The 20,438-nt window shown below is 46.5% G+C and overlaps 1 long non-coding RNA gene across 12 annotated transcripts in view; it reads left to right on the top strand.

Annotated features, from left to right (window-relative positions):
- Positions 1-2,267: 2,267 nt before the first annotated feature.
- The window catches only part of LOC116440090, a 40,054-nt gene continuing 21,883 nt past the window's right edge, over positions 2,268-20,438 (top strand). Inside the window, exons 1-3 of one of the 12 annotated variants that reach the window (XR_004238400.1) lie at positions 11,422-11,597; positions 11,983-12,092; positions 18,405-18,486. This is a non-coding gene — a long non-coding RNA (uncharacterized LOC116440090). Of the gene's footprint in view, positions 2,698-11,421; positions 11,598-11,982; positions 12,093-12,218; positions 12,270-18,404; positions 18,487-20,438 lie in introns of those variants that run through there. The other 11 variants (XR_004238398.1, XR_004238405.1, XR_004238397.1 and 8 more) reach the window with 11 other exon arrangements.

Below are 20,438 nucleotides of genomic sequence, written 5' to 3'. Positions count from 1 at the left end.
TAGAGTCACGCTCTGGATAAGACATTTTTTTCTCTCTACCTTTCCTTTAGGCGGTCGGAAGAAAAAAAAAAAAAAAAAAGAAGTAAAAAAGAAATTTTAAAAGTTGAAATTTCTCGTTACCTCGCGAATTGTTTCTTTCCCTCTCCCGCTCTCTCTCTCGCTTGGTTTGTTGTCTTTTTTTTTTTTTTGGTTGTGTTTGTTTTGCTTTTTATTTTAATTCCAGCAGTTGGTCGAGGGAGGAGGCGGAGGAGGAGCGCCTTGGTGGAGAGGTGTGTGTATGTGTGTGTGCATATATGGTATCCTTTATACACTAACTCCAGCGGGGAAGTTGGCTGCCGGGCTGGCAGCGCGCACTGGCGGTGCCGGAGTCCCGCCGCTCGTCTCTCCCCGCCTCCCTCTCCCGGGCCGTGCCCGCGCCCGCGCCCTCCCTCCCTCCTTCCCTCCCTCCTCCCTCCCCCCTCCCGTCCGTCCCTCCCTCTCCTCCCTCCCTCCCGCCGCCGCCGCCGCCGCCGCCGCCGCCGCCCGCGCCGCCACCGCCCGGCCCCGCCGCGAGGAAGCGGCCGCCGCCGCCCGCACCGATTGGCTGCGCGCCCCGTGACGGACAGCGCGCCGCCGGCCGCGCGGCCCCCCTTCCGGCCGTTCCGATTGGCTGCTTTTTAATTTAGGCAAAGTGGCGTCGGAGATGGAAGTTGCCCCCCCCGCTTCCCTCCATTCCTCCTCCCTCTCCCCTTCCTCCTTCCTCCTCCCTCCATCCCTCCCTCCCTCCGCCTCTTAACTCTTCCTGCCCGGCGGACACACGCGCCTCGGAGCTCTCCCGCCGTCGCCGCTCGGGCAGGGGCGAGCGCGGGCGGTAATAATTAATAACAACAGTAATAACGACAATAATAACGACGCCAGAACCGGGCGGGATTCGGAAAGGCGTTTGTGCAGAGGTGTCACCGCCCGGCACACGCACCCGCCTCCCTCCAGCCGGCAGTGCCCGTACCGGCATTCGGAGCTGCCCCCCCCGCGCTCGGCCCCGGAGGCGCCCGCCCCCCGTCCGCCCCCTCCTCCCTTTGTCCGCCCCTGCACCCCGGGGTGCGCCCCGGACCCCGGCAGCCCGCCCGCAGCCGTCACGCCGGGGGGCTGGCCCGGCAGTGCTGGAGAAGGGCCGCCCCGTCGGCGGGGGAGGCGGCAAGGGGAGCCGGCGTCCGGGCTTGCCCTCCGCGCCGCGGTCTACTCGCAGGGAGCCAGCCCCGCGGCATGAAACGCTGTATTATTTCTCGTCCAGCGGAAAGAGTTAAGGGGGGCGGGGGAAGGCGGGGGGCGCGGGGGAGAGATGCGACCGAGCGGAAACACTGCGCGCAGGCAACCTCAGTGAACCACGGAGAAAGAGAAAGTGGCAACAAAAACAAGGGCAAATTGAACGCTCCTCGGGGACTGCCGGTGCCATAACACCGCTCGGACACGGAGGGGACACGACGCTGCCGGTGACCGCCTCGCCGCGCAGCGCCGTCCCACGCGCGCTCCCCAGGTGGCGGAGGCCTCGCGAAGAAAACACGCGCGGTGCGGGCATGGGAATGGGCAGCGTCGCCCCCCGCCTGGCCCTGCCCGCTCCGCTCCCCTCCTCCGCACGCCTCCTCGGCCCTGGGAGGCGGCGAGCTGCGTCCCGCTGGCAGCGCGCTCCATGCCGTCCCGCTCCCGCCGCGCTCGGCAGCCGGTGCTCGGGGCTCCCTCCAGCCCCCGGCTGGCACGGCACGAAATACCGTGGCAGGTCGGGTTAGAAAAACCATTCAAGTGAAGCATACGGATCTTAAGGGCGCTGGTAACTAACACCAAACATAATAATTTTATATATGCGTGTATATATATATATATATATGTATATATAGAGGTATATATATTTGTTCCCATGCGTCGTCCAAAGGTTTCTTTTTATATATATAAAAGATCCAACACAGATTTCATTGAATAAATCTGAGATCTCCAGGTGCAGACGTTTGAATAGTCAGTGCCAGAACCCCATGTTTTCCTTTCCAGCCGATTTTGCTTGGATCAGGCTCAAAAACCGAGTGAGTCTCGTGGTTTTGTTTACACTGAATGGGGAGGATAGGAACGGTGCCATGGGGCCGTCTTTCATTAATATACAGTGAGGATTTTGTCTAAATTACTGCTATGAATTTCACAGTACACGCTTTCAAAAGCCGTCTCAGGTGGCCTGATGAAACGTGATAGCGCCTCTGCAAACAGATCTACTTTCTTAATAAAAAAGGAAGGTGTGTTTGGGGGGGGGTGGAGAAGTCCCCCCAAAATAAAAAAACCCCACCGTACAACCTCATAACAGCGACAACAAAAAATAAAGCTCAAGCTGGAGTAAGGTCTTTTATTTTAAAAAATATCCCAACAAAAAACAAACAACCAACTTCGTTCCCCAACTCTTCCCACCCCCTCCCTTGCAGAGTGAGATTGTTTTGTCTGGAAAAAAATCCAAAGTATAACAAGGGGAGAACAGTTAGTGCTGATTTTCATTTGCATAAATTTTCATATATTTTGGTGAAAATAATAGACTAGTGGAGAGCGGGGCTTAGTGGAGTCAGTGCAAAGGAAAATCTTAACATGGATCGTTTCGCTGGAGTTGAGAACATGCTTTTTTCCCCCTGTCACCTTATTAAAATCAAAAATTAAAAAAAATTTCTCTAAATCCTGGAAGTTTGATCGGTAAGTGTTTTACTTTTTTTTATCTACTTTTGTTTTCTTTAAAGTCTTCTGAATATATATTTTCAAAAGCTTAGGACAAGACAGGGAAACCCATGGCAACTGCTTTGAAGGAAACAGGCTGGAAAAAAAAGGGAAAGGGAAAGGGAAAAAAAATCCCACTAGCAACAAAAAGCACCTTAGTGAAATATTACATAAAAAGCATGGATTCTTTCCAAAGCTCAAGGCAGCAAAGCAATTCTTCAGCGCTGGAAAGTCTTTCTGGTTACTACTTCACTTTTCTGGGCACTGTTAATTATTGTAACACCAAGACTCGGGTAGGCTGGGCCGGGGTGGGGGGGGGGGGGGCGAGGAAAGCTCTCGAAAATATTACAGATTTGTAAAAGGGAGGCGAGGCAGAGATGAGGGGTGTTTTCAAGCGCTGCTTTGCGGGGGGGCGGGGGGGTCGCCCGGCGGGCGGGGAGGGGGCCCGGCCGGTGCAGCGGGCGGGAGAGGGGCCGGGGCCGAGCCGGGGCGCGGGTGACCCGAGCACCTGCCGGCGGAGGGACGGGCGCGGGGGGAGGCACGGGAAGGTGCGGAGTGGCGGTGCACGCAGAGGGTTAATATTGTAACTAGGGAACAGACGGTTAAGCACAACATCTAGAGCTCTGAAGTGAAAGTCCATCAGAAAGAGTATAATCAATCAAAACTAACCAGGACATCCCTTCATTTTATTCTCCAAGGAGATTTGGGCTGGAGGATTAGAGACCAGATTTCACTTTGTTTCTCTCTCCTGACAGTCTTGCCTGTGTCTCCGCTTACCCCGAATCCCGTCCAATTGAGAGGTGTAGTCTAATGATCTGAAACTCTTCTGTAGCGTTTGGGTCAGTGTGATAAATAATGTAGGATTAAATTAACAGGCCAGATACCACTCCTGAAAACTTTATCGAAGCTTAAATATCCCACTATTTGACTTTAATTTATTTTAATTTTACCGTGTTATTTGCATTTTTTTTTTTTTCCTTGCCACCTCTGTTGCTGCTCTTTTGGATACACAATAGCTGGTGATCATTGTAATTTCCTAGAATTAGTTACTTCTTTGGAAACGGTCGATAGCCAAATCAATAAAATGGCTTGTAAAACTAGGGAGGTATAGGTTTCAATTTGGGGGGGAGAAGAATCGCTCATTTTCCACTTCTTGTTGACGTGCCCAGCGTCTCTTTTGACTGGGGTTAACTCTGTGTGCTCCATCGGAACAGATGCCGTATAGAGCTGCTCCCTCAAGATCATTTGTTTCCTTGATGGGGGAACATTTCTGAGCAGAACATATTGGTTGCCATAGAGAAAGAAATAAAAGGAAGAACACTAGTCACATTAAGCTATATGTTTGTGCACTGGGCTTTAGATAAAAGGAACCCAGTTCAAGCCAGAGAGAACGGGGCCAAAGCAGAGCTTCTTAGCTTCACTAAAACTAGCTTTATTTTGTTTTGGACTTTTACGGTTGAAACATGTAAGCTAATTTTATTGGCTGTCGTTAATTTTATACGATACGGCTTGCTGAACAAAATCAACTTTGGGCGCGCTCCGCCTGGCGCCGGCCGGCCGCCAGGGGGCGCCCCGCGACACCCCCCCCGCCCCGCGTGCCCGGCCCGGCCCGGCCCTCCCGGCGCGGGCTGAGGGCGGCGGGGGCTGCGCGGGGCCGGGCCCGCCACCGGCACCCCCGGCACTGCCCGCCGCCCGGACACCCCGCACCGGGACACCCCGCACGGGGACAGCGCCCCGCAACTCCCGAGGCCGGCGGGCAGGGGGGCGGTGGCGGGGGCTGCCGGTTCAGGGGCCGCCCGAAAGTGTCCCAGGCGGTGCGGTGCCTCCAACGGACCCGAGGCCTGCGAGGGAGTGAGAGCGGTAATTAAACACAGGCACGGGCACCGCAGCTCGGGGCAACCTGGGGTGCCACGCGGGGTTTTTTGTGTTGTTTTTTTTTTTTTTTTTTTTTTTTTTTTTCTCTGTCTAAATAAGGCGCTTAAGCCTCTGGATATGCAATAAAACGACTGGGTTTTTTTACATCATTTAATACTTAATCGGGGTATTAAACCTGGAAAAGTGGCTAGTTTTCTTTTCTTTTTTTTTTTTTTTTCATTTTTCCTTCCTACCCCCTCAAGCTGGCCACTCCTCCCCCTATCCCTTCCTGACTTATCTGTCTGCGGGAGCCAGCGACAGAGGTAACGCCGGACTCCCCCCGCCTCCCGCTCTGCCCGCACCGGCCGCGCACCCGGCACAAGTTTTCGCCGTCCGGGACACTCGCACGTTAACCTCAGCTAAAACCAACATCGACAGCTGCCGCAACTTAGCTCGACACAGCTCGGATCTCTGTCCCTTCCCGAGCACGCCTACCCTCAGCCCCTTACTTCTTTTCTCTGCTTCCCTCCCTAACGGATTGCAAGAGGGGACAGAACTGAGAAATTTAGTTGGTGGCTTTCAGTTTTCGGGGTGTTTTTTTATGGGGGGAGGGGGGTTGGTTTTTTTTTTTTTTTTTTTTTTTGGGTGATATTCCTGCCCAAAAACGGCTGCTTCTCACCCCCCGCGCCCCCGTCCGCTGGCAGGATCCTGGGCACGGGCGGACCCGCGTGGCTGCAGCATCCTGCAACGCACCTGCACCCCCGGGATGGGCGGGGAGCGGTGGGCACAGGGGCGGGAGCTTGAAGCCACTTTGTTCCCCCGTGGTGGAGCCCCAGCAGTTTCCGTGCTACTAGGAAAGTTTTATTTCTTGCCTCCATAAAGGAAAGACCAACTGAAACTCTGGAAATCACACAGCCCATAAATATGATAGAACCTGGCAAGATGAACTCCCCATCTAAAAATCTAACAGATACGCAGGGAAAAAAAGAAAAAAAAAAAAAAAAGAGAGAGAGAGAAAAGTAATCAAAGACAGAAAACGACCTACAAGAAATTACACTTTTCATTTAAAGTGTTCAGTGTTCATGAGTCTTCATTTGGTAAACGGAGTCAAGTCTCCATGTGTATTGAACGTGAGGTAAAATGGTTGAGATATTGACATGAACAAAACTTTCCACCTACCGCGTTTGGCGCAATAAGAACTAGCAATATTCCAGACTACTAAAACACATTTCCAGAGCGCAATTCTCGTCAGAAACGTGGTTGCTTGCCTGAGATTTGCAGTAGTTTAGTGAACATTTCCCTCGCCTGTGAAGCGGGTGGGTTTTGGAGTTGAAAGACCCCAGCAAAATTCATCATCCCGGGGTCGGGATTGAACGGATTTCCCCCAGCTTTCCTCTGCCCCCCCTTCCCCCAGTCCTCCAAGTGTAACCTGCGTTATATTTTAAACAAAACAGGATTTGGAAGTGCGGCTCCTCTGCTGTATGCCTGCACCAGTTAGCAGCAGCAGGCTTCTGGGTACCGCAAGCGAAGAGAAAAACTAACGCTAAAACGAGCAACAAGTTAATTCGGCAAAACTAAACTTTTCTGGCTGACTTTGGAAGAGTCCGGTCCGGCCAGGATTGCCGGCTCCATGCCTGCCGTGGCACTCCAGCTGTAAGAGTGCTACAGAGTGCATTTTTTTCTCTCCCTTTTTAAAATACATGCCTATTTTGTCCGAATGGACGCCTTTGGAAAATGGATGTAGAAGAGATACTGTCGTGGAAATAGTGAAAAGAAAGTGTTTACCGTATTTAGTATTCATTTACTTATAGTGGGAAATGATTAGGTATGTACTAATATAACCGTGGAGACCAACTGCCTAATTAGCATTTACAAATTAAAATGTTAAACATAAAGACATATTCCGTATACAGTCTGCTATATGTAAAACACATTCGTGCATAATACAGCAGTCAGCTGCAAACGTGAAGTTGACTGGCTTCCAGATATGTAGTGTTCTTGGCTAATGCGATCTGCTCTGGGTTTTTCAAGCTTACCCATGCTGTAGTTCATAGTTCTTATGACCACGTTGATAGCAGCACTACGGATATTACACTAACCAATCTGGAGAAAATAGGAAAATACACAGATTAATTTTAAAGGCTGAGATACTAACGATAAACACAATAGGCTGGTGGATCATTTATCCATACCTTTTATTCTGAAGGCTTCACTCGGAACCTTATTTATTGTTTTGAGCATAACAAAACATTTCGGGTTCTGTAATAAATTAGAACAATAATACAGAGCTGCACACGCAAAGCAAGATTCCTTTATTTCCCAGCTGCATAATTTTGATATTACCCAACGTGTCTTGCTCAGGGTTCACCTCACACGGACTGTAATGAGAGTTGCCAAATGAATGGAACAATCTACCAGTTGACTTGAGCTCAACGTGGACACCTTACATATGATGGAAACCTAATGCTCCCACCGATGTTAAAATCAGAGGGATACATAGTTTCAATCCAGACCCTTGAACATGTAGATTTTTATTAATAAGAATAATTGTGCATGTAGCGACATTAAAAGGGGATTTACAAGTTGGACTCTTTTAAAAGAGACAGTGAAAACCTTAGCCCTTCTTTTATTAGACATGATATCATTCCGATTTGCGTGCTTGCCATCTCAATGGCGTTTCACATGTGATAAAAAAAAAAAAATCCATATGCATTACATAGATTTTCTTTTACACGCATAAGGACTGGCAGTCTTTTAGTGGATAAGAGGGTGAATAATTGTGATACACCAGAAAACAGTTCGTGCAGTTTGGCAGCTCTGGTTATTATTATTAGATTTTTTGACATTTGAACTTGTCTATTGTCTGAGGAGCTCAGTGCAGATTGCAGTAGGTCAACCTTAAGGCTGCTCTTTTTGGCATTGCACACAAACATGCACACGCTGTCTGTTCTCCTTGTGTGAATGCAGCAGCTACAGTTCTTTCGTGCCTTTTTTTTTTTTTTCTTTTTAATGCACATCTATTTATATTTATCTAATCCACTTGGGGTTTTCACGGTCGTGTGATTAGTTTGTACGTGCCTTCATTTTACACCCATTCCTCCAAATCTATATATTTGCCTGATGTTGGATACTTTTAAGTACTCAGTCGCCTTTACATCAATATAATTCCAGCATCACGACGTCTGATAAAAGGGACTTCAGTAGCCCTGGGATTAAGTGACATATTTCCCCGCAGCTTCGCTCAACTCCATCATGACTCCTACAGTCAAAAGTTAACGTTATTCATCATCTCCTTGCATTTATTCCCTCCTCCCCTCTCTAAATTCAGCCCCGCCATCCGACTTCTGAAACAATTTCTTGCTGCCTGCCAAGAGTTAGGGGGGTAGCAGTGTGGGGGGCGAAGGCTGGAACCTGAAAGCCCTCTGCCACCCCGCGTCCCCGGGGGCGGTCCTCGCTCCGCCGGCCTTTCCGCGGGCGCGGAACGGGCCGCGGCCACGCCGAGGTCCCGGCAAACGCCCCCCAGGGCGGGACGGGCGGGCCAGAGGAAGCCGCTTCTGAGAAGGAAAACGCGAAATAGGATGGTTCCCCCCGGGGTGGGAGGGGGAAGGGGAGCAGAAAAACTGGATCAAACCTGGTAGAGAGTCAGTTCGCACTGGGAAAATCTAGAGATTGCGTCTAAATAACTTTTCCCTGGAGTGATTTGCGCATCTTGCTCTTTCTTCTCTAGTTTGGTTGATGTTTTAAATTGAGTATCTTCCCTCATCTGCCAGGGTGAAGGCACTCGGGCCGAACAACACCCCGTCTCTTCTTGTAGCAGTCTGTTACTTAAATATGTATCTATATGCATATATAAGTGCGCACATATATAGGTATACATACATCCAGGCATGTAAGTCTGGATTTGTTGCCCCCTTCACTTCTCTCTCCCCTCTTTAACAAGCGCCTGATAACGCGTTTAAGGCTTGTTACCTGAACTCTCAGATCAGCATGCAGAAATGTAATTGCAACGTTTTTCATCAGGAAAGAAAAGAAAGGGAAAAGGGGGAGGAAATCCCCCCGCCCCCCCCCCTCACACCCTTACACACATAGACACCCAGTGCTCGGTAATCGCTGAGTCACCGTATTGGGGGTCAGTGGGTAAACACGAAGGAGAGAGCAGCAGCTTATTGAAAACCCCGGCGCAAACCGCATCCCTCCTCATCTCCAGCCTGGAGATCCCTCCCCTCCTTCTTCCCCTGGATTTATTACTCCGGACTTGGGGAAGAGTGGCCCAAGTGTGGCCAGAGCCCTTTTTTGAGACTGCATATCTTCCTCAGATGCAGTGGCACCCGCTTTGTTCCGGCGGGGTGGAGGGAAGAAATTCAACATTAAACCGCTATTTAGGCTGCCGGGTATGGGCGTTGTTTTGTGGGCGTGAGGGGAGAAGGAGGAAAGGGGGAAGCACGGGCCCGTTCACCTAGGGATGTAAAGAAAGCTTTCCCTTTCTCTGGGGTTGAGCTCTGATCTGGGCATGTTTACTTCTGTTTAAACGCTATTGTTCCTGCCAGCCTTTGACATAAACAGAAGGAGAGGGGGGGAGTGAGGGGAAGCGGGGGGGGGGGGGGGGGTGGTGGTGGCTGGAACAAAGCTGCTCAAACCCCAGCAACCCCCAAAGGCGGAGGAATACTTCCTTCCCTTCCCCCCCCCCCTTTAAAAATGTGTATGACAAGTCTTTCTGTTTGACGTTTTCTGCGTCCCCCCACTCTCCTTGTGAGCTGAGCAGAGTGCCTGGCTGTGATTCACTTACCAGGGCCCGTTCAGAGAAGTACATGTCCCCCCCAGGGTGGGTGCCAGGGAGCCTCGGAGGGACACCTTCTCGAGCCCCCGGGCCTGAAGGAGAAGGCTTGAAATCGGTTTGTTGCAAGGCCTGCATTGGGAAACAAAGAGGCAGAAATGTTGGGAGCCCAAGGAGAGCCTGAAATACAGAGAAGCATTGAGCTTCCCAGAGATGCTTCAGCTTCTCAGCAGGGGACAGAGCAGAATCCTTTTTGGGCCGTCTCTGTGCATTGGAGGGCTGGACTGTACAGCCCACATTGAATCAGAGTCATTGTGTGTAAATGAATAAGTGCACATTGTTTTGAGATGCTGCTATTGTATTTGGGGTTGGGGGGAGGAGAGGGTTATATTTTGTGTGTGTGTGTGTGTGTGTGCGCATGTGGGTCTATGTGCTTACGAAAGGTGAGTGCAGATTGCAATAGTTGCTGCTCTATTTTTGTTTGTCAAACAGGGCCCTTCTCTTGGGAGAGGGGCATGTGGCGGATCCCAGCCCAGGATTACATTAATCAAAGCATTATTTCCCCAGGGATGCGCAGCACAAATGATAGTAAATCCTAATAAAATTGGATCGCTGAGAAATTGAACGCTTAAAGTAATCTGCTCTGCCTGATAAAAACTTCAAATTTATAAGATATTATGCATCCCCACCCCCAAACACCTTAGGTATCATCACTATGTGTGTATTATACAACTATCTGTAGGAGAGAAATCACTGCTCAGTTTAACAGGCCCATCACTATTGAATATATACGTAGATATAAATGTGTTTGTGTGTGCATGCATACATGTATTGCACACACACACACATGCGCAGAGCCATAAAATAAGCAAAAATATTTATGCACATGAAAATAATGACTATGGTCAATATTTTCAGGCCTTTACATGCAACACCTTTGCCGTGGCAGGTGCTGTAGAAGGCTTGGACCAGGCCGTACATGGTTGTGTACCAGCATAGTAATCTCGCCTGGGACTCAATTCTCTCTTGCTTTTTACTGACACTCACCATGGGCCTCCATGATGGTACCTGTGATCTCAGCCCACTGAGCAGCTTTGCTTTTTAAACATGGGACCACAGGCGTAGTAGGGAAATAATTAAAAAAAATTAAAAATATATGAACATGAGTATTTGAAGTTGAATTTAGACAGCCTTTGAGGGGATGAGCTTCAGAAGGAAACTGTCTTGGACTGGGTAGGAATAGTTGAAAGAAGGGAAGATGTTCCCAGGCCAGTTATTAAGCATGCAGCATGCTGTGCCTACAGTCTCTCAGTACAGGGCCAGGCCACCACCTCTCTGGCATGGGCCAGCAAAGATCAGGGTAGCTGCTGGCCATTTGCTAGCTTCAGACCCTCAGTCTCAGCTACGTCCTCTCTGCAGAAAGAAAGTTTATTTATAATTGCAGCCACAGGACATGACAATAGGCTCAAAGAGATCCACTGTCCAGCAGAAAAAAAAAAAAAAATTGCTTTCCCTCCTCCCCCTCAAAGATAGCTGTGCTTCCATATGTGAAAGGGGCAGAAGGCATTTCCACTCACCCAGCTGAAACTCTTTGAAAGGCTGTGAGCCTCCCCCGACGTTATAAATGCCGATCATTCCTCCTACCCTCGCCGTCCCGGGACCCGGTTACCCCCGCGGGACTTGGCTCTGCCTCGGGCCCCCCGTTCACGACCGGTCCTGCCCACTGCCTTGTGGCCGACGTGTCCCGTACTCCTCTCCCTGCCCCTGTCTTTTCTGGCATCGCTAGGCCGACCGAAGGTGCCTTATCCCTTTTCCTAGCGTGGGGTTTTCCTGCCCCGTCCCGGCCCCGGGATCTTGCGGAAAAGGGGGGGCGGAGGTGGTCCCGACCCCACAGCGCCCCGCACCCTGCCCTGGCCTGCTGGTATCTGTCCCCTCTGCCTGCAGACAGGGAAGCGGCGCAGGGGAGCTGAGCCCTCTCCCAGCCCCGAAATGACGCAGCCCCTGTTCCAGCATCGTCTCCCGTTTGGGCTGGCTCCATTTCAGAAGCCGTCTCCCCCCACCCCCTTCTTCCCAGCCTTCCTCCTTCCTCCTCCTCCTCGCCTCACCGTCACTCTCAAACAACCCCCCCTCCCCACGCCTCGCGCCCGCTTCCCCCCGCCGCCCCAAACTCCTTCCTCAGGACCGTGGGATGCTGGTGAGCTCTGGTGAGAGTTGCCGGTCTCCATTTCTAAGCAGGGAGCCACCGGGAGCGGTGAGCCAGCCGTGACGGGGGGGAGCGGTCGGGGGGTTAGGGAGGCGACGGCTGACGGAGGGAAGGGGGGGTCCGCACCCCCTCTCCCCCCATCTGGAGCAGCTACTGCTCCCGGGAAGGTGCAGCCCCCGCGCCCCGCCGGCCCCGGCCCCGCGCCCCTCCGTGGGCTGCGCTGCCCCGCGCCGGCGCTCCCGCCGCGCCCCGCACGACTCCCCTCGCCCTCCCCCACGCGTGTGCGGGGACCCACTCACCTCGCCACTGACGGTGCCTTTTCTCATACCAACCCCCCCCTCAAAAAAAAAAAGCCCAATTATTTGCATAGGGTTTGTCACCCTCGCTCAGTATTTATCCCCACTTTTTTGATCGCCCGTCTACCTCCGCCCAGACCGACCCTTCTGCCCCACCCCATTTCCCCGCATCCCGGGTGCAACCGGATGGCAAAAATCAAAGCTGGCTCCAATTTACCCCAGTAGTCTTCCTTTGAACACTCATAAGGTAGGTATGGTGGGATGCTGCTCTCCCACTCCCCATGTGCTCAGTGAGGTGCCTTCCTCTCCACCCTCTCCCCCCGCTCTCTGTTCCTTAATTGGCTCTATCTTGATGTGCACTTGTTTTGTTTAGCCTATTTTACCATTGCGGACGAGATAGGCAGGAAAAGGAGCGTTTGACTTGGTATGTCTCTGATTTTTTTTTTTTTTTTCTCTCCCTGCCTTCCGAAGTTAATTTGCATTCGAGGTCTAATTCATGTTTCAAAATCCTGCCATTTGAGGACTGTATGGGAACAGGGCATTCATTTCTATTTTTGAGAAGGAGCCTCTCCAGCATTTGCTTCTTTCTGTATAATTTCATTGTGTTCACAAGTGACAGGGATTTGCATCAGTTATTTTGCAATTTATTTTTTATAAGAGTCAGATCAAATTTTCTTATTTTTAAAATTGCTAAGGGAGCAAATACTAGGCATTAAAAAAGGAGCATACATTATTAACAATGTTGCAAACTTAGCCACAGACTATATATTCTTATATATGTATTAATCTGCATTCCTTGGAGTTTGCTTTCTGCCTCCTGAACATCTGATTTTGATGACAGTCAGAGAAAGTCGACTATACAAATACTAAGGTGTATTTATAGTTCCTCACATCTATTTACAAGTGATTTTACTGCTGTTTTCTACTCTCGCTCCAGCACTTTGCAATTATTTCACTTCAGCAAGGCATTTCATAGGATTAGATGCTGCTTTACTCATTAAAGAGTTTTCATCTTATCCAGGTATAACTTTCATCCACATCTCTGGAAATAGCTATGTGGCCACGTGGACTTTATGGAAAGTATATAAAATATACATGGACATATAAAAAGATTTGTTTATGTCCATGGTTCTTTCAGTTCTTTGGATATGATGAAGACTCTATCTATGTTGAGGCCTTTATGGGTCTTTTAAGGACTTCTTTCACATATTTTATTTGTATCTATAAAATGAATTTTCTTTTTGTATGTAGCGGTTACATGAATGGCATATGTTGCATAATACTCATATGAGGCATTTTTAAGTATTTCTGTATGCACACAAATTTATTTTTCACAAATGTATGTGTGTGCATACGTATGTGTTTATACATGTGTGTGATGAAAAACATGCTGGAAGAGAAAACTGCCCAAAATAAAAAATATTCATAAAGGAAAAGCTGTTAAGGTAGTTCACTTGGAGTTTGGATCTGGTGCATTGCAAAAGTCACTTAAATTACAGACTTTACTGTAAATACCTATACATACGCCCTCATCTCAGCATAAAAATCCCTCTGCATGTATTTGTCCTCCTAGAACTAACTAAATGGGACTATGAATTATGCCTAAAGAGATGCCACTGATATAAAAAACTTATAAAATAGTAATGGATTATGGAATTTTATATAGCGCCAACAACTTTAGCATGATTCTTGGCATAAGCAATTTAGTGCAATTTTATTTGTCTGAACTAGAATGATATTACAAAGTGAATTAATAGAACATTAGTACTGAAAAAAAGAAACAGTTCTTCCTTTGAAATATGAAGTGCCACTAACTTGAGATGAAACCTGAAAGTCAGTGAATAATATATGGGAAATATTAATATTTTAAATGTATCATATTTAAAATTGCTGTGAACTTAAACAAGATTTCATATCAAGAAAAACCAAGTAATTCATTTTAGGTTCCAATCTTATACGCAATGTTTTACAAATGAAGCAACTCACTAAAGAAGGGAAGTCAGGTATGTAAGCATAACTTGTTATTTTGCACATGAAATGTGGTCATTATGGAATATGAATTTAATTTTGGAAATGATAAAAAAGAACACTTATTTTATTTTTTCTACTGCGATACAAGAAAAACATTTTAAAACAGATGATTAATTAGATGAAATGGACTGATATAGCCCATAATACCAGCATGGGTTTTTATACCTTGTGAAACCCCACCACAATGGGGCCTTTATAAAGAGTATGAAGTCGAGTAATGCAATCATATTTTATATTTAGAATGGGAGTTGATATGATTCAGTTTAATGTTGTGAAAAAGTGAGCCCTCTGGCACTTGGCATTAAGTTATTTTAAAATTACCCCTACAAGTAAAGTTAGTAGAAAGACTGTACCATGGTTGAAGCCCAACACTAAAGCTTAGGGGCAAATTGGGTGCCACTGCTTGCCTTGCCATCCATTCAAGCGCAGACAAGGTGTTATCCTTGGTTGTCTCCTTAGTCTGAAGTTTATTGGCTCAAATATTTCACTGTCCTTCTCCAAGGAGCAGGTACAGCTCAGCCTTTGGAAGCCAAACCTGTGCTGCTCCAGATGGGCCAAATCTTGCTTGTCCCATTCATTGAAACCACCTGGAGTTTTGATTGATTGGAATGAGCAGGATCTAGCTCTCATTCTGCTCCCTGAGGTATTTCCATTAGACCTTAATATAAATGGAGAGATTATTTTTGCATTTATTTGATGTGAATGGAGTTAGGTCTGAGGGCCACACTGACCTTGCTCTTATGCCTCAGCCATCTAAGGGGTAAATCCTATACACTTTGACTCTAGTGAATCAGGCCAGCAATAATTGTGGTCACTACATACTAATATGTAGGACACGTATTACTGGGCATTTTGAATGATCAAAATAAACCCCATGCCCTTGTCTTTGCATCAATGGGAAGTGCTGGATGTGAGTTTAGTGGAAAGGGCAGCTCTGTGTTCTGGGAAAGACTAAGACTGCCATGAGGACTGTAAGCACTTGTGAAGTGTCTCATTGAAGGACAGCAAAAGTCTGGTTAGTCTGTAGACTGGTTCCCACATAGCCACTTGCTCCCACTGTGAGCTAGTTGCAGGTGCCACAGAAGAATACATGGTGGTGATGGTGGGGAGAGGACACAGTTGTCACTTGCTATGCAAGCGGATCCTTTTCTGTCCAGTTTTGGCCAAAGCTCTGGGACATTTGCTATGGTTCTCTCAATTATCTCCCATTAATTTCAGTAGCTTGTGTTTCCATTACAAATGCCCAGTGTCCTTTGGAAACTCACTATGGATATTTTAAATTCAGAAGAACAGTGATGAGAAAAAAACCATGCTTTTCTTTTTAAAGCGATTTTACCATTTAATCACAGTTTGTTTAAATATACATTTCTCTGCTGTGAAATAACCTTTCTTTCCACATTTATGTGCACAATCCTAACTCATAGCAGAAAAAAACATTTTAAAACACTGTGTCATGCTTATAGGATAATTATTAATCTTGTCAGAATAAAAAGCATACTAAAAGTATTCCATACAAAGGTTTGTGCCTCAACATTTTTGAGAGTTTTTTTAAAGTAATCAGACATGTCATAACAGAGGGAGAAACCACACGATATATAGCACATAGTACAAGACTCCTAGAGGACTATTTAGAAATAGACAAAGCTTTTTTTTTCTCCTTTTGGTTAGCAGACTACTTGATGAAAAGGTATGGTTTTATTTTTATTCCTGCTTGTGTCTTACAGTTCTATGAAGACTATGGGAAACTACAAATTCCAGACTTTAGCAGTTGTATATGATATAAAACTAAGGAAGAAAAATGTTCATGATACATATCTGGAAGGATAAATACACAATAATCATGCAATCCAATAGCAGAAAGAATAATTATTTGACAATAAACCCAATATTAAATACAAGCAGAGTAATATCGTCCTATTGAGAAATATAGCAAATAAAATGATACTATAAAAAGACACTTTTGAAACTTCCTCTATGTTTAGAACTTTTCCAGTTGAATTTTCTTTTTTAATCTTTTGTGACCACTGAGTTGTGGTTAGTGAACAAGCCAGTCAAAACTCTTCTGTCTTGATTTTCCTATCCCATATCGACAAATTCAAAAATGCAACTTGCAGCAACTCCATTTGATGTTAGGGGGGTGATTTTGCTGCTTGTTTGGATGGTTTTTGCTTGAGACTTTATTTTGCATACTCTGACTCTTGCTGAAATTTATGGTGGATATGAGCCGTATTTGTAGGGTCATCTACTTACTTTGTGCAAGAGGGACAGCTTTTTCCTACTGGGGATTCCTATAGGTACAGAAAAGGGATACTGTGGGAAAGCAACTATTTTTCAAGGGCATTGGGTATTCACCCCTTCATTTGACTTCAGTGAGAACTGTGAAAACTCAGTATTAAAAAAAGTGCCCATTTTTCTTTAGAAAGTCAAATGTCGACACGGAAATCTGACTTGTGTATCTCTGGCCATAAAAAATGGTAAAATTCTACAGCTGGAAATGTCTGTTTTTATCTTTGTGTGGGTTTAGCATCAGCCATACGAATATAAAAGGCAAACATACCTTTCCTCATGTGGTAACTGTTTGCTTTGCCTTTTTCTTCTAAGAGGTAGAAGCAATTATTAAACTACTACTGCCCTGAAAAAAACCAGACAGAAACAATAGAAATTTTTTTTCACTACTCAGTTAAGAAAATAAGAAATCTAATCTGCATAGAGTGAATTATGATTTTATATGCTGCTGATTTGCCTTTCTGAAATTAGGATCCTTGTACAGAACTCTTTCAGCTATTTTTTTACTGTTAGGAAAGAATAAGATGCAGATCTCTAACACCTGTTAGAGGGACAGCTTTTTGCACTGCGACACTCTGAAACCTAAGGAAAATATAGCAAACATTTTGAGGAGCCACCAAAGGCTGGGGAGAGGAGAGTATCCGTAGACACTTGTGGGCCAGTGAATGTCGTAGCAGGTGTGTGCACCGGGGGCTACGGGTTTTCTTTTCAGAAGAGGACTAGCAGAAGAACCAAAACCCATGACTAGTTATTGATAAAAGTCCCCTCAGCACAGCACTGTCAAGTTTTGGGATCAGTTTTGGCTGGATGGTGTTGAGCTGCAAGTGGGAAAGGAGCCCAATCCAAAGTTCTGTGCACCCCTTGTGCCCACGCTCGGGGAATAATTCCTTTGTCTGCAAGTGGTGGTTGAAGCCATGAGCCTCCTCCCAGCAATGCCCAGGACAAGCTGGTCCCATGGGCCCCAGCAGGAGCTGTGGTCTCTGGGATGGGAGGGGTGCACCGCTTTATTGTGTGGAATCCATAAAGATGGGGCTTCCCTCTGCATCCCGACACCAACTTTGTGCTTTGGTTTCATCTCTAATCTCTCTATTGGGTTTTTTTTAAATTTTAAATTCTGGATTCATCTAGAAATGATTGGGCTGTACTCAGCACTGGCTGTCTTGATAGGTTTGAAATTCCTGGGAAACCTCAATACTGGCATTTTCTAAACACAATAAGCAAAGCACACTGGAATATTAATAGGTGAAACACATTTTAAAGGGGCAAAATCACTTTGTAATTTTGTCTGTTAAAACATACTGGCTAGGGGCAGCTTGGGGGAGTTGCACTAAAGCCACAAGTGTTCTTCACAATTTATAGCTTCTGTGTTTTAATCCTTTTTTTTTTTTTTTTCCCTGCTACTGTAAAAATCCCTGGAGACAATGGGGCTGTGACACTTAGTAACAGGTTATCCTCAGCGTGCAGGGAGCGCCATAAAAACCACAAAAGGGACACACAAAATACAACACCCACTCCTCCACTTCCCAGTTCCTCTACTTTCTGGTGTTAGAGTAGTTACATTACATCGGCTAGTGGGTAAAAAGGAAAAAACCCAAGCAAACATATGGAAATGTCATCTCTAAACTGACAGAGTCTCTGTAAATTTGCTTGAAGAACTATCTCAAAGAACATAATAATAATATGAATAATAAAACATTCTATACTGTTCTGGACTTTATTTATTTAAACAAAAATTTATGGAGCTGGTCACACACTAAAAATTGGAGAGTTTGGTACTGCAGTTGCTTTGGTGTATTTTTCAGCATTGTAATGGGCTACAGGGAAACAAAGGAGGATATGAATATAGGGCAGTTGGTATTTAGATTTGGCTGGCACTTTCATTTGTTGTAAATGTCTTTTTTAAAAATCTATTTTCCTTCTATCATGCTGTTGAATTGTGGAAGATGTTGATATAGAAAAGCTGGAATTATTTAATAACAAAAATGAGGAGTGTTTTTTGTAGTATATTTCTTATATTTCTCATTACCAACCTCTTGACTGATAAGGAATCCCGAGGTCCGTGCTAAACTCACCCATGGGGTAGAATGCGCTGTTAAAGAGTGAGATGATAGATGGATCTATTCCTCACCTTCCAAACCCAGTTTCTTTATAAAGCAGTAGAAAGCAAACCTTTTCACAGAGCATCAAAAAGCAAGCTCAAGAGCAACACTTCTATCACACCTTTCACAGTATTTTTTTTCAGGAGTCTGCCCCTGATTTTAATCCAAAGGAGCTGCTTTTGGAATGGGTGTGTCCGGCTTTGGTGTTTGCCTGCTGAGGAAGAGGTACGCCCTTTGTCCCTCACCTGCAGATGGCTTGGATGCTTTTACTTTACCGAGGCAAGCACTTCCCAGTGGGCTGCATTCAGAAAGTGCTTTTCATAGCATTAGTACAGAACCAAGTTACAAAAGAATATTAATCTAATACATTCCAAAATTCGAATATGTGTGATTAATAAGCATTATTATCTATAAATAAGGCTCTAATGATACTTTGGCAGTGTTGTAAACACAAGAATCAGAAGCAATTATTGTCATTATTGTTCTGCAAGTACTTTCCATGAATACCAAATGGATATTACTGTCCAGCTCCTTGGCACATAGAAATCCTGTAAAGAACAGTTGTCAGTCAGTAAGGCCTGGCCGGTTGCTGTTAACTACGTTTGTATAAAATGTAGTGTACCTAAAGACAAAGCTGACAAGTTATTGAAAGCAAGCTGATTGATTAAAATATTTATTCTTTGTCCTTTGCAACATCCAAAATTATGTTAAATAAAGCCTATGAGAAAGTTTTCCCATCCTGTGAGATGAACCATTTGTGTGATGGCTATGATTAAAAATGGAAATGGATTTTCTGCCAAAAACACTGCCCTTCTTTGTGTGAAACCCACAAAGGTGAGGATGTCCCAGCTGAAAGATGATGTGTAAATAGTGTTGACATTCCCCTGCCCCCCATCTGTAAGAGGTAACCCAGGACTAGTTTTCAAGGACAGAGGATGAAAGGGGTCTTAATCCTCCCCCCGGTCTGTACAGGTCCCATAGACCGGAGTCACACAGGCGGCCGGGTCCCACTCTGTGACACCCTCACTCGCCTGCCTTTGGCAGTCTCACCTCCCTCACCAAACCTCGCTGCTTTAGACGGCGCCAGCCAACAGCAGCATTTTGTGGTGGGTGTCATGTTGTTCTTCAGATGCCAGGGTGTCATCGCGAGCGGGAACAGTGTGGGTCTGACTCTCCGAATATGCAGAAAGAAGTAAAAAAAAAAACAAAACAAACCCCAAACAGTAAGCTTTACTTTCCAAATGTGTTCAATTCTTCTTCCCTCTCCTTGATATTTGGGGCGTGCAGCACCCTATACCATGTGGTTTAACATTTTGTTCTCTATTTGTAGGTCAACATTTCCATGATTAAACTTCATCCTTTATTCAGCCTGTTCTGGCTAGGCTTTGCAGCACATGTGATATAAGCTGTTTTCACAGCTAGTAGGCCAAATCTTACTCTGAATAAGGGAGCCAAACATATGTGACTGAGTCAGACACTTAAATCAACTCCTTGGTAAATGGGAGATAACTCCAGGTGCAGTGATGAACACTGAGAACCAAAAAAGTGGGAAGGGTGGCCAGCGTTCCTCTGTGTAGGAAAGGAGATGTCCTATGCACACAGGCAGTGAAATCATAGCCCTACCAAAATTTGCTCTCCCACATTTGCCTGAGGATACAGAGCCCCCTTCACTGAAGTAATTGGGAATTTTTCCATTCAGGGTTAGGCCAGCCTGGGATAGGCTCAGCTGCAGCTGGGCATGGAACAGGCTGTGCAGAAGGGGGACAAGGCAGCAGGAGGCGAGCCCACCTTACATTTGCAGCACACACAAGAGGGTTGCTGGGGGAACAAGGAGCACTTCACCTACAGCATTGTGTTTCTTTCACTTGCCCTACCTTCATCGCCCTTGCATATCTCATTTATGGGCCAAGGCTGGTGGCTCTTCTTTTGCTTGGTGGCAGGTATCGGTTGCTCTAAGTCCATGAAGCTGGACTGGATGATCTATCCACTTAAATCAGTGGAACAACTCCCAGAAGCACTGGCCATCCAGAGTGAGTGTGACCCAACCCAGTAATCCTTTGTGCAGAGGATTTGTGTTAAAGGACTCTGGCTGTGTGGCCAGCAGCCCTTCTCCTGTCTTTCTTTGGCATTGCCTGGTAATTCTGTTAAGTTCTGGGAAGCCTACAAGGCTCATCAGG

Source organism: Corvus moneduloides, chromosome 2, assembly GCF_009650955.1.
Source record: "Corvus moneduloides isolate bCorMon1 chromosome 2, bCorMon1.pri, whole genome shotgun sequence".
Taxonomy (NCBI): domain Eukaryota; kingdom Metazoa; phylum Chordata; class Aves; order Passeriformes; family Corvidae; genus Corvus; species Corvus moneduloides.
This window is presented reverse-complemented; position numbering and strand designations above follow the sequence as displayed.